Below are 12,836 nucleotides of genomic sequence, written 5' to 3'. Positions count from 1 at the left end.
GTTATAAATCTCAATTTTTGCTACACTTTTAACGTAAATTATCAACACTAAACAAAAAAAAACCACAATATTTTCACTTAACATTTCTAACATCCGAACTACGCCAGATTCTCGTTGCTTTTGCCACGGATCCGTATTACTTTGATTGCACTAATTACAGAACCAAATTACCTGGAAGTGGGCCAGTGCTCATCGAAAATGCAGTGCCATCCCTCGAATTGCTAATGTAGCCAATGCCGCCTCAATGATACAAGGCCAATCTTCCTAAGAGCAGCTTAAGCTTGACCAATTTTTTTTTTTGGGTAGTCTATACTATGTTCTCTCTCTCTCTCTCGCTAACCTAAAACCGCAACGCCGTTAACAACGAGGGGAAAAAATATGTTAACGAGAGGTTAAATTAACAAGAGAGGAGGAATTTAATTGCAGTTTTCGCTGGGAGGGCAGGGGGGGGGGGATAGGGGGGATTGGGGGGGATAGGGGGGATAGGGAGGATTGAAAGCGGCACGAAAGATATTTGGAGATAAAACCCCTGGAATTCAACACCTCTTAATTGAGTGGAAGGAGTTAGGAGGGTAAGAGTTAGTATGACAGAGGGGAAAAGGGACGAGAATGAAAAGGAGGGTTAGTATAGAAAACGTGGAAGGGAAGACGTTAGAATAGAAAGGGAGGATAATATGGAAAGGGTAGAGAGGAAGGGTTATAATTTCAAGGTGAGGAAGGGGAGGAAGGGGTGTGAAGATGGAAAAGGAGAAAGTTATTATAGAATGCAAAGTGGGGCTAGGAACTGGGATGGGATATATGATGAAAAGAGAGGAAGAGGATGAAGATGTAAGAGAGGAACGGAAAGGAAGGGAAGGGAGAAGGGAAGGGGGAATCGACAGGTCGTACGAAGTACCAGCGATTATTATTTTTTCTTTAAATTTACCTCTGGGTTCGGGTGATTAAATCTAATGGTCCATTTATGGTTGGGAATTACCGAGTGAAGGGAAAGCAACGAGAGGCTGGCTTTTTTTTATCCTCGTTATCGTTATTATAAATACTCGTCATTTATGGCTCTTCTCCTTCGTTATTGTATCGGAATTACCTCACTCGTTAGCATAAATTGCAATTATTATAACCGGTCGTGGGGTAATGTTTCTTTCTGAAGCATTTACTAATCTTATTTATTATTTTGTTTCACCTTATAAAATATTTTAAAATATTATTTTGATATTTTCAAAATAATTAATATATCATCATTTCTATTTATTATTATTTTCATCTTAATTACTTTAAATTGTTAATTATTATTATTGAGAAACTTACTACAATGTCATAGTAAGCTTGAATAAAGGTGAAGGAAAGACCCAATATATATATATGTGCAGGTGTATCAAAAAACAAATTTTTGGAGGTATTTTAAGAAAGATTGTAGGTTACATCCGAAAATTTATTTTTTAATACACTTACACGTAAATTGGGTCTTTGCTTCACCTTCATTATTTTTATCATTTTTATTCATTATTTGAAATATTAATGATATTCCTGGTTGATAATATTTTACTCTTGAAGAGAATTTAATAAGCAATGAAACATATATATATATATATATATATATATATATATATATATATATATATATATATATATATATATATATATATATATATATATATATATATATATATATATAAAATTGTGGTAACATCTCGTTTTTTAAACTCTTACGATCCCATCACACACAGTCCAAAGAGAATATTACATCACACTAATGGACGGGTTGATGTAAACAAGATGCTTTGCGCATCCGGATGAGAGGATTCGGTGCACTGGTGTCCGGATCATTGGTATCCGGATGTAGAAGCTTATGTGACTGCAAGTTCGGTTACATATTTTACCGGTAAATGTTATGTTTATAGTCGCTAAGGATTCAATGTTGTGATAAAAGTTTTCAGAGATTATCTGTTTGGGGAGTTGAATTCCACCCAAATAAGCGTTGCTTGAAATATTGTTGATGGTGTGATGAGTTGATGACACCCCCTCCGATTCCCTGTTAGTTCGTATGCGTGTACGTGCGTATTCATGAGTAAAGGTGATACATTAGTCTATAACGTTTGCATGTGTTAGAACATAGGGAATGTGTGTGTGTGTGTGCACATGAGAATCTATTTTCAGGGGAAATACTCAATAACGAGACTGCTTGATTTCTCGCAACAACGAAATGTTGACTGACGCCTCGCTAACGAAGTAGGCCTTGTGATATTTTGGTAACAATCAACCACTGAAGGTCACTATAAACACATACACCAGTGTAACGAGTCTCAAGCAACCACTGGGGGATTGGGAAGGGAAGAATATGCTCTAAGAAGCAATAGGGAAAACATTCATTTAATGTTGCATAGTGCTGAAAGAATATATAATTATTATTGCAAGTAGGGAACCGGGGTCAATGGAAATGGTCTGAATGTTCTGCCTGTTTACCTCTCTCTCTTTCTCTCTCTCTCTCTCTTTCTCTCTCTCTCTCTCTTTCTCTCTCTCTCTCTCTCTCTCTCTCTCTCTCTCTCTCTCTCTCTCTCTCTCTCTCTCTTTCTCTCTTTCTCTCTCTCTCTCTCTCTCTCTCTCTCTCTCTCTCTCTCTCTCTCTCTCTCTCTCTCTCTCTCTCTCTCTCTCTCTCTCTCTCTCTCTCTCTCCCAATTAGGTCTAAATGACGTTCAGCTCTCTTCAAGGGATCGTTAAGTAATCGTCAAAGCACCGGTAAGTGTCGCCCATTAACAGCCTTTCCCAAATTGCGAAAGATGCCAATAAAATCATTTTTGTCTCAGAGGAGGGACAAGGTAAGGGGGAGATGGAGAAACACGAAGAAAGGAAGAGGAAGAAGAAACTGATGATGACAAGAGCAACGTTGCAACAGGGACGTGTTTCACAAAACTATGATGCTCCTAATCAACCTACAGGATGCTATAAACCTTGGGATGGATGCTGTTAATCTTAGGATAATCATCCTAAGATGATCATCCTAAGATGATCAACACGAGATGATTTGAATCTTAGGATGGATGCTGTTAATCTTAGGATGTATGATCTGAATCTTAGGATGGATGATCTGAATCTTAGGATGTATGATCTGAATCTTAGGCTGTATGATCTGAATCTTAGGATGTATGATCTGAATCTTAGGATGGATGATCTGAATCTTAGGATGGATGATCTGAATCTTAGGATGGATGATCTGAATCTTAGGATGTATGATCTGAATCTTATGATGGATGATCTGAATCTTAGGTTGGATGATCTGAATCATATGATGGATGCTGTGAATCTTTGGATGAAGAGAATAATAAGAATGTTCATAAAGACATTAAGTGAATAGTGGAAAGATGGTCTTCCAAGAAAGCCGAAAAATACGCACGGCTTCTCTGTTGATTAGTTTGTAAATAAGAAGTTTTGAGAGGCAAGGAGGTGATCCACCTCTCTAAAACTGTGAATCAATGATAGACGAATAATTAGGATCAGAGCCCGAGGATTCACAGAGTGCTTACCAATCCATCTGCGAGATTTTGCAGGGTTTTATTTAGGTTTATATTAAACAGTTAACGAGCTGCGAAGTGCTAGGAGGTCCTCCAGAACCCCCAAGGTTAGAATTGCTTTTGCTCGATCTCGAAGAGCTTAGGAGTACGTAAGCTCTTAAGTAAATACCAACTAAGCCGCCATTAATCGAGGTTAAGAGGTGTAGATCTCGTAAGTGAGCAGGTGAGTGCTCTGTGAATCCTGTTTCAGAGCAAGTAAACACGTTCGTTGAAACGTGTTAATTCCGATGAGAAAATTGCAGATGCAGCTGGATCCATTATGCACTGGCAATTCAGATGGGAATTAAGCAAAGGGATATCAAAGTGAACCAACGAACGAGAATCGATTTGCATACGAAAAAAGGCCCGAATACTTAAAGCTCGTCCGCCTGAAACATGAAAGACAACATGGTCAGAGACACGAGAGTGGTCGCTGTGTTTTCAGGCCAGAGAATCAGTCCGAAATGAACTGCCGTGTGAACACGTGAACGATAAGTCCCGCGGGGCCAGGCAGGGGCTCGCTGATGAACAAAGAGTGGTACTGGAAGCTCTGGTTAGAATTATTCGTTTGTGTTCTCTCTCTCTCTCTTCCTTTGTTATTGGCATTCTTTGCGAAGCATTCGATAAAAAAAGGTTTCGTTGCAATCGCAAGCGGGTGATGAGAATAGGGGTCGTTCAGAGCAGTCGTGTTCTGTTGATTTATCACAGCATGCAAAATGCAGAGTGCTAATGGAGAAACCCAATGGAGAAAACCAATGGAGAAAACCCATGGAAACCAATGGAGTTTTCTCCATCGTAACCAATGGAGAAAACACCCAAAACATACCTTAAGTCTACCCATTACTAACTCGCCACTCCTAATATACTATTTTACAGAATTTAACGAAAACTAAACTCAGCGTTTTTTTTTAATGAGTGAATCTGACCACTAATATTGGAGTACCTTTAAGGGCTAGAGCTCAAATGAAGAAATATCCAGAAGACTATAGAGAATCTATCCAGCTCTATGTCTCTATATCTCTCTCTATATATTTTTCTGTACTTCCTTTTCTACACCTCCTGTATAGCTTAGAGTCCACTCACGAAAACAGAGGATCTGTTATATGGGCTCTATTTAAGCTCTATTATTGAAGATAATTTAGAGAGGCTCTATTATTGAGGCTCTGTTATAGAAGCTCTTTTATCGAGGATCTGTCATCAATTCTAAAACAACTGCTGTGTATTCAAAGAAACAAAAGTGGTCCAATAGCGACTGAAGGCAAATTTATTTTTGCTATTTGTCTCGCAAGGAAGAGTGAGTTCCATATTTAATCTGTTCAGATACCGTGACATTCTCACACATTACTTCGGGATTCTATACGAGTAATTTCTCGCAAAATTGTTCTTTTATTGCTCTCAAACTCGTTCTGACGATCAAAAATCTCGTTAAGCTTTTCATTGCATTTGTTCTCGTTTTCTAAGTTTATCTATTTGAATTCGAGAATGTTTTTGTAGTTTAAGTCAAATTTTATTTACACAAACTAATAATAATAATTATAATAATAATAATAATAATAATAATAATAATAATAATAAAATAAATATAATTAGTATTTATTTATTGTTATTCTAATTTTCAGGCGAGTGGGTTGCATATAAAATTTTCAGGCGAGAGGGTTGAATTTCACATTTCAGGTGTGTGGGTTGAATTTCAAATTTTCAGGTGTGTGGGTTGAATTTCAAATTTTCAGGCGTGTGGGTTGAATATAAAATTTTAAGGCGTGGGGGTTGAATATAAAATTTTCAGGCGTGTGGGTTGATTTCAAGTTTTCAGGCGTGTGGGTTAAATTTTACATTTTCAGGTGTGTTGAATATCAAATTTTCAGGCGTGTAGATTGAATTTCAAATTTTCAGGCGTGTTGAATATCAAATTTTCAGGCGTGTTTGTTGAATATCAAATTTTCAGGCGTGTGGGTTGAATATCAAATTTTCAGGCGTGTAGGTTGAATATCAAATTTTCAGGCGAGTGGGTTGAATATCAAATTTTCAGGCGTGTAGGTTGAATATCAAATTTTCAGGCGTGTGGGTTGAATATCAAATTTTCAGGCGTGTAGGTTGAATATCAAATTTTCAGGCGAGTGGGTTGAATATCAAATTTTCAGGCGTGTAGGTTGAATATCAAATTTTCAGGCGTGTGGGTTGAATGTCAAATTTTCACCAACTTTATTGTGACTTTTATTACTATTAATTACCTGTGCAATTGTAGCAGAGAGCGAGGGCGGCTCTTTGTAATAAAAACGCTTTATTTTCTTTATTGCTCTAGTTTGCTGAGCTGTCAAGGTGAATTCTTCCAGTGATGTGGAATTGTAACTCGAGGTTCATGGTTCAACTGGATTGTAGCTCAACGGGGGACTAGAACTCATCCTGGGATTGTATTTCACTCTGGGATTGTATCTCACTCTGGGATTGTATTATTACTCAAGAGGAAAGTATTATTGTATTGTATTATTACTCAACATGGATAATCACTCAACAGTTTCCTGTGTTGATGTAAGCATACAACTCATCACAGTCAATTAAACGAATTATTATTGATATCAAGCTTGATAATAATAATAATAATAATAATAATAATAATAATAATAATAATAATAATAATAATAATAATAATAATAATAATAATATAGGTAAAAACCCACTTATATGTAAAATAATTTACAACAAGTCTTTCGTACTCTCCTGATGGTCAGGGTCTGAGTGTGTGATTAAGACGAGACTTACCTCTCAACGTCTAATTATTTAAGGCTTGGCTATGCCTTGGTCGCTGGTTCGAACCCATCTCACAGCCCTAGTGGATCTTCTCATTATAATAATAATTATAATAATGTAGGTAAAATTATGTTCAACGATGAATTTATTTGTTGATAAACCATAGGTTCTGAAGCTTACAAAACGGTAACTCAATTTATTAAAATATTAACAGATACATTAATTTCCACCTAGTAAAAATAATAAAGGAGGTGGAAGATTTGTTTAAGGTATGCAATAAATAGTGAAAATTGGGGGAATTGTGAAATTTATGGAACAATTACTTAAGTATGTAACTTAAATCAGCTTGAAACATTGGTTCCTAGGAAACACCTAACGAATCCACAATGTTATATAAACTACTGTAACTTGTTAAAAACGAACAGTTAAAAAGTGTTTAATAACGAAATAATAGTTAATAACTTTTATTATCAACGAAATAATACCAAAAAAACATTTTGGTTACGTTGTTGTTGTTGAATTTTTACTAAACGCTGGAGATTTTTTTTTTTCAAAGTCTAGAAAAAAAAAAATTATGTAGATAAGAATTAGATCAATAAATTCAGTCGAGAGCTTAGGTGGTGAAAAACTTGAAGTTTGGGAAACTCTTAAGGTAAGTCAGGTGGGGAGGACTTGAGTTGAGGTCGGTCGTGAGTGGTACAAGGACTCTAGTCCTTTGTATACTTTACAAAGGGGCGATCGAAGCCTTTGTTTTCGTCCCCCCTTGGTGGGCTCTTCAGCCTTGCCTTCCGCTATTCTTCCTTTTCATTCATTTTAACTTATTTCCTCTATTGCCCTCAAACATTCTCCGTTATTCCTCTCTCTTAATTTTCATTTCTGTTCGTCTCCCTTTCTCTAACTGGTGTGTTTTTTTCCTTTAATTCTCTATTCTTGCTTTTCCCCTCTTCTGTCTTTTATCTCTTTATCTTCTCTCCACCTTTCATCCTACTAATCCTTCTCTGTCCCTTTGTTCTTATACTTAAATTCTTATTTCTCCCTATACCTCTGCTGCTTGTTGTTATTTTAGATTCAGTTACTCAGAACATAAAGTTCTAAGTAGCACAGGCTATGGTGAGCCCGTAATTCCTCCGCCTTTCTTCTCAATTAAATATGCATTAATGAAATAACCGGTGGTGCCCGGGGTCAAGCAGGTGTTTGGGACGTCCTGGCCTCATTCCAACCAAAAACCATTCCAAGAAAGAAGATTATGTGCAATATTGTTAGTATATGGAAACCTCTATTGCATTCCAGCATATGCTAACATATGCCAACATAATAGTCTGTGTTTATATCTGTCTGTGTCTATATCTGTCTTTCTATATCTGTCTGTATGTCTCTCTCTGTCTTTGTCTCTATTTGTCTCTCTCTGCCTCTGCTTTTCTCTGTTTTTTCTATTAGTCTGTCTTCATCTCCGTGTCTGTGTCTCTCTCTGTTGGCAGGAGTGCATCATGGTAGGAGGAGTATGAACGCAAGTTATAAGGGAATTACAAACACAGTATGATTGAGGTTTGTTGAACATTTTGCTGATCTCGGTGCATAGTGTTTTCAAATATATTAAGAATATTTGTTTAGGATATTGCAAGATTCGTCATGGATTTCACTGTGGCCCAGCACTCGTTTTATATAAAACTCGAAATGCGCATGATGGGCACGGACCCAATAACAATTACTGTTGAAAACTGTGTGAACACCAAGTATGTGGCCTCTAACCTCAGGGAAGCATATTAGTTTATAGATACAAAGATATTCGAATGAGTTCTCCCAAATGTCACTCAAAACCCTTGAATACAAATAAAATTAAATATATTTTTAACCCCGCGATCGATTTTAGCCAAATCTCGAAGAGGAGAACACAAAATAACCTTGATTGAAACCTGACAGTTGGAAAGAGTTTTACTCTGTGACTGAATAATTTAAACTCGTTTTAAAGGACATGGAATAACTTTACATGCACTCCCTTATGTAATGAATGAGAAGACTTGCAGACCAGGTTATAGAGGGTATATGTATATGTATGTGTATATGTATATGTATGTGACAATGTCAGACCACGGAGGAAAATGAAACAGGAATTTCCTTAAGTACTTTCGTATATTAAAAACATCTTCAGAAGGAAGATGAGGATTCCTTCTGAAGATGTATTTAATATACGAAAGTACTTAAGGAAATTCCTGTTTCATTTTCCTCCGTGGTCTGACATTGTCACATTCTTAATCACGTGTTTATTTTCGTGATATACACACATGTATATGTATGTGTATATGTATATGTATATGTATATGTATATGTATATGTATATGTATATGTATATGTATATGTATATGTATATGTATATGTATATGTATATGACAAGGTTATGTCCGTAGAGCAGAGGGACTCTTTCTCTAGAGAGCGAGAGTGTGTCCCACACGAAGTGACGTCTATAAACTGTCCTATACGCAGTGACTGGGTCCTATACGCAGCGAGTGGGTCCTATACGCAGTGCCTGGGTCCTATACGCAGCGAGTGGGTCCTATACGCAGCGAGTGGGTCCTATACGCAGTGAATGAGTCCTATACGCAGCAAGAGGGTCCTATACGTAATGTGTAAGTTTTTAACACTGATCTCTTATGTGTCACTTTTTCATTAGACACGCCGTGGGAGTTAAAAAAGGTGAGTGTGGGTAGCGACGTTGATGCTCGTAAAAGCTCAGGAGTTAAGGCTTAAGGTCGTATATATATACTTTGGAAGTAAAGAGAGAGGGATTGGAGTGAAGAGGCGTATATATAGAGACCAAGGAATAGAACAGAAGGGGGGGGGGTTAGAAATAGGGAAAGGGAGGAAATTAGTGTGAAAATGGCTTCAGAGAGAGAGAGAGAAGACGAGGACGCCCTCTTTTGGATAAGTTTAGATTTAGGAAAGACTTGGGTAAATACTGGTTCAGTAACAAGGTTGTTGATTTGTGGAACCAATTACCAACTAATCAAATTAACAGAGTGTGTAGAAATGAAGAAGAGTGATACAGGAAAGTGAGTAAGGGGAAGGAGAAGAAATGAGTTAGGGGAAGAAATAGGATAGGTGAAAAGGGTGGGGGGAGGGAGGGGTAGCAAAACAATAGAAAGGTTAGAAGGAAAGATGAAGAGAAGGGGAGAAAAAGAGGGTTGACAAAAGGGACTTTGAAGAGAGTATAGGAAGCTTCCAATCACCATCTCCTGAAAAAAATACTGAAATGCTGGAGTTAAGAAAACTTGTAGAGACGTTACCAATTGACGACAAAACTCTCCGAAAGAGGGGGAAGATTGCGGCTAGGATAGGCAGGGGGGGGGATGGGAGCAAGGGGAATATCAGAAAAGAAGTGGGTGGGATAGGGGAGGGGTGGGGAAAATAAGGGAAGTCTTCCAGGAAAAGGAAGGAGGCTGAATGGGTTGAAAGTTGTGTTGGGGAACTTTATGCTAAGGCAAGTTGTAGGGGGGGGGATGGAAGGGGGAGGGGTGGAGAGAGAATGTTAAGGGAAAAGGTAAATAAATATCAAAAGAGAGAGTACCAAGTTGGGAAGGATATGAAGGAAAGGTAACTTGAGATGGAGAAGGGTGGATGGATTTGAGTTGAGGACAAGGGTAGAAGGAGAAGAAGGGAGAGGGGAAGGAAGGGAGGGGAGAGAAGGAAGAAGGGAGGAAGGGAAAGAAGAAGTAAGAGAGGGGGGGGGGGGGTCCTTCACCTTTCTGGTAACACAGTCACGACCCTTGTAGCCATCTAGTGACAAAAGGCGAACCATTGTCCTCACGGTGGAGTGGGTGACCCTCATCTCCACCTCTGTTTAATACAATTTTCCTTTTTTCTTCTTTTAAATTAAAGTTAAGATCTAAATTTTTCATATTTGTATTATAACATTTACTTATTCGTCTTTCATCTGCCCTAAAAATATTCACTTTTTTCATTCATATTTATGTACAAAATATCAGTTTTTGTTTTTGTTTGGGGGGGGGGGGGGAAGGTTATTTCTTAACATTAAGCTATATATAGTCTAAACGTCATAGTTCTTTCTCCTGATAATTACCTTACCTTACCTGGGGGGGGGGGAATTGCAACATTGCACTAAGTGTATAAAGTAATTTTTGGCTATCAATGATCTGAGTGTTACACAAGGTTGAGTGAACACCATACCTCAGGTCAGAGTGTGGTCGGGTTGACGGTAAAAAACCCTGGTTGAGCTCCAGTTTAGGGGCCTCCTGAAGCGCCTAGTGATTTCAGTAGAGTTCCGGGTTGGCCAACGTTTGGGCAATCATGGCTGAGTCGGTTAGGGCAAAAAGGAGGCCTGTTTAGGTCACCAGAGACCCATTTGGATAACTATTGACACCAGGATGCCACCCACAACAGCCTCCTAAGTCTCAAGTACCTATTCATTACCAAGTGAACCGAGGCAGCCGCTGTAAGCAAAGGTGCTTAGACATCTCATCCTGCTTGAGAATCGAACTCGGCTCCAGTCAGCTATGACACGACAGTATATGTAAAGTAAGCGGTATATGTGTTTACCTTTCATTATACACATACTGTGTGGACTTGTGCATATATTATGTCTTAAATACAGGGGGGGGGGTTCGTCTGTACTTAGACTTGTGTTTATTTTCCATTATGTCGCAAATTATCTCACTCAAGCTTGTGTGTGTTTTAAAGACACACGCACCTTTTGTATCTTAAATCCAGGTGCTTTGGTTACAGGTGTGTGTGTGTGTGTGATCCTTGTGTCTTGTGTTCACGCTGTGTGCCACATCTGTCTTCTTATTGTGCGTGTAGCCTTTAGAGAGAGTGAGAGAGAGAAAGAGAGAGAGAGAGAGAGAGAGAGAGAGAGAAACTTCAGGGATCAGCATTGTATACTGATGCCTGATATTTTTGCTCTCTCTCTCTCTCTCTCTCTCTCTCTCTCTCTCTCTCTCTCTCTCTCTCTCTCTCTCTCTCTCTCTCTCTCTCTCTCTCTCTCTCTCTCTCGCGCAAAACATCCAATTAGCCAAAGTCTCCCTTCCCTTCCTTCCTCTCTCCTTTCCACCTTCTTTCCCTCCCGCTTTCCTTCCCCACTTCCCTCATCTCTCCTTCAACCCCTCTTCCTCCTTCTCTCCCTCTCCTAAGCCCTTTAGATGCATTCTCGGCATAATCATTGTACGGATTTTGGAGCAAAAAAAGAACAAAATGAACAACAAAAGAACACAAGAACAAAGCAGAGAAAGTGTTACAGCTGTTTTTGCTTCGAGCCGTTTTCTGTTCTTATTCTTGTTGTCCTTGTCTAGCATGTGTTTGTTGTATTTGTTCATTCACCTATTTGGTCCCTGCCTAGTCGTAGGTGAACTTGTGTACTGAATCCCGAACTCTCTTTTATCTATCTTATCTATTATATATATTTCTAAATCACACACACACATATATATCCTCCAAAGTGCAGCCCACAACAGCTCGCTAACTCCTAGGTACTCATTTCTTGGCAGGTAAACAGACACACAAGGTGAAAGTAATTATGTACAATTGTGTCTGCCTTGGTCGGTAATCGAATCCAGGTATATTGGATTGTGAATCGCAGACGCTAACCACTCGTCCGTGAAGGCGTTTCGAACCCATTTTTAATGGGTTCGAAACCGAATGGGTACAAGATGTGTTGGGGAAAATTATAGGTTCATATTATCAGCCTCTGCAGAAAGGCGCTAAATAACGTGCTTATATAATGCGTTGGAATTATATATATATATATATATGCTTTTTAATGACACAAAAATGTGAATTATACATTTTTTTCCATGTAATGGATTTTTTTTTATATCATCAACGTGTGTGAATTCAACCTATTTGTATTCATCTATTTTTGATGCAGCCTCCAGCTGCTTGCTCTTGGATTCCACAGTTCCAAGTGTCGGTCGGATTCTGTACCCGATCAATTTTCTCTATTTACTATAAATTTTTCACACATCACAATTTCCATTCACGCGCGCACACACACGCACGTGATGCAGCTCACAACAGCTGGGTAACTCCTTGGTACAGATTTACTGCCAGGGGGGACGGAGGCATGTGAAAGGAAACGTTGCCCAAACGCTTCTGTCTTACCACGAAGGATTGAACACAATACTTGGTTGTGTGTGTGTGTGTGGGGGAGGGGGTGGAAAGGGGTGGGGGTGCATCCTTCATGCACAAATAATCAACACACCCACACCGATAGACACACACACACACACACACACACACACACACACACACACACACACACACACACACACACACACACACACACACACACACACACACACACATTTAATAATAATGGAATTTAATAAATGGAATGCACTAGGAAGTGATGTGGTGGAGGCTGACTCCATACACAGTTTCAAATGTAGATATGATAGAGCCCAGTAGGCTCAGGAACCTGTACACCAGTTGATTGACAGTTGAGAGGCGGGACCAAAGAGCCAAAGCTCAACCCACGCAAGCACAATTAGGTGAGTACACACACACACACACACACACACACACACACACACACAC

The sequence above is a fragment of the Procambarus clarkii genome, chromosome 14 (genome assembly GCF_040958095.1).
Source record: "Procambarus clarkii isolate CNS0578487 chromosome 14, FALCON_Pclarkii_2.0, whole genome shotgun sequence".
In the NCBI taxonomy this organism is placed as follows: domain Eukaryota; kingdom Metazoa; phylum Arthropoda; class Malacostraca; order Decapoda; family Cambaridae; genus Procambarus; species Procambarus clarkii.
The sequence above is the reverse complement of the archived record's forward strand: the minus strand, read 5'-3'. Positions refer to the sequence as shown.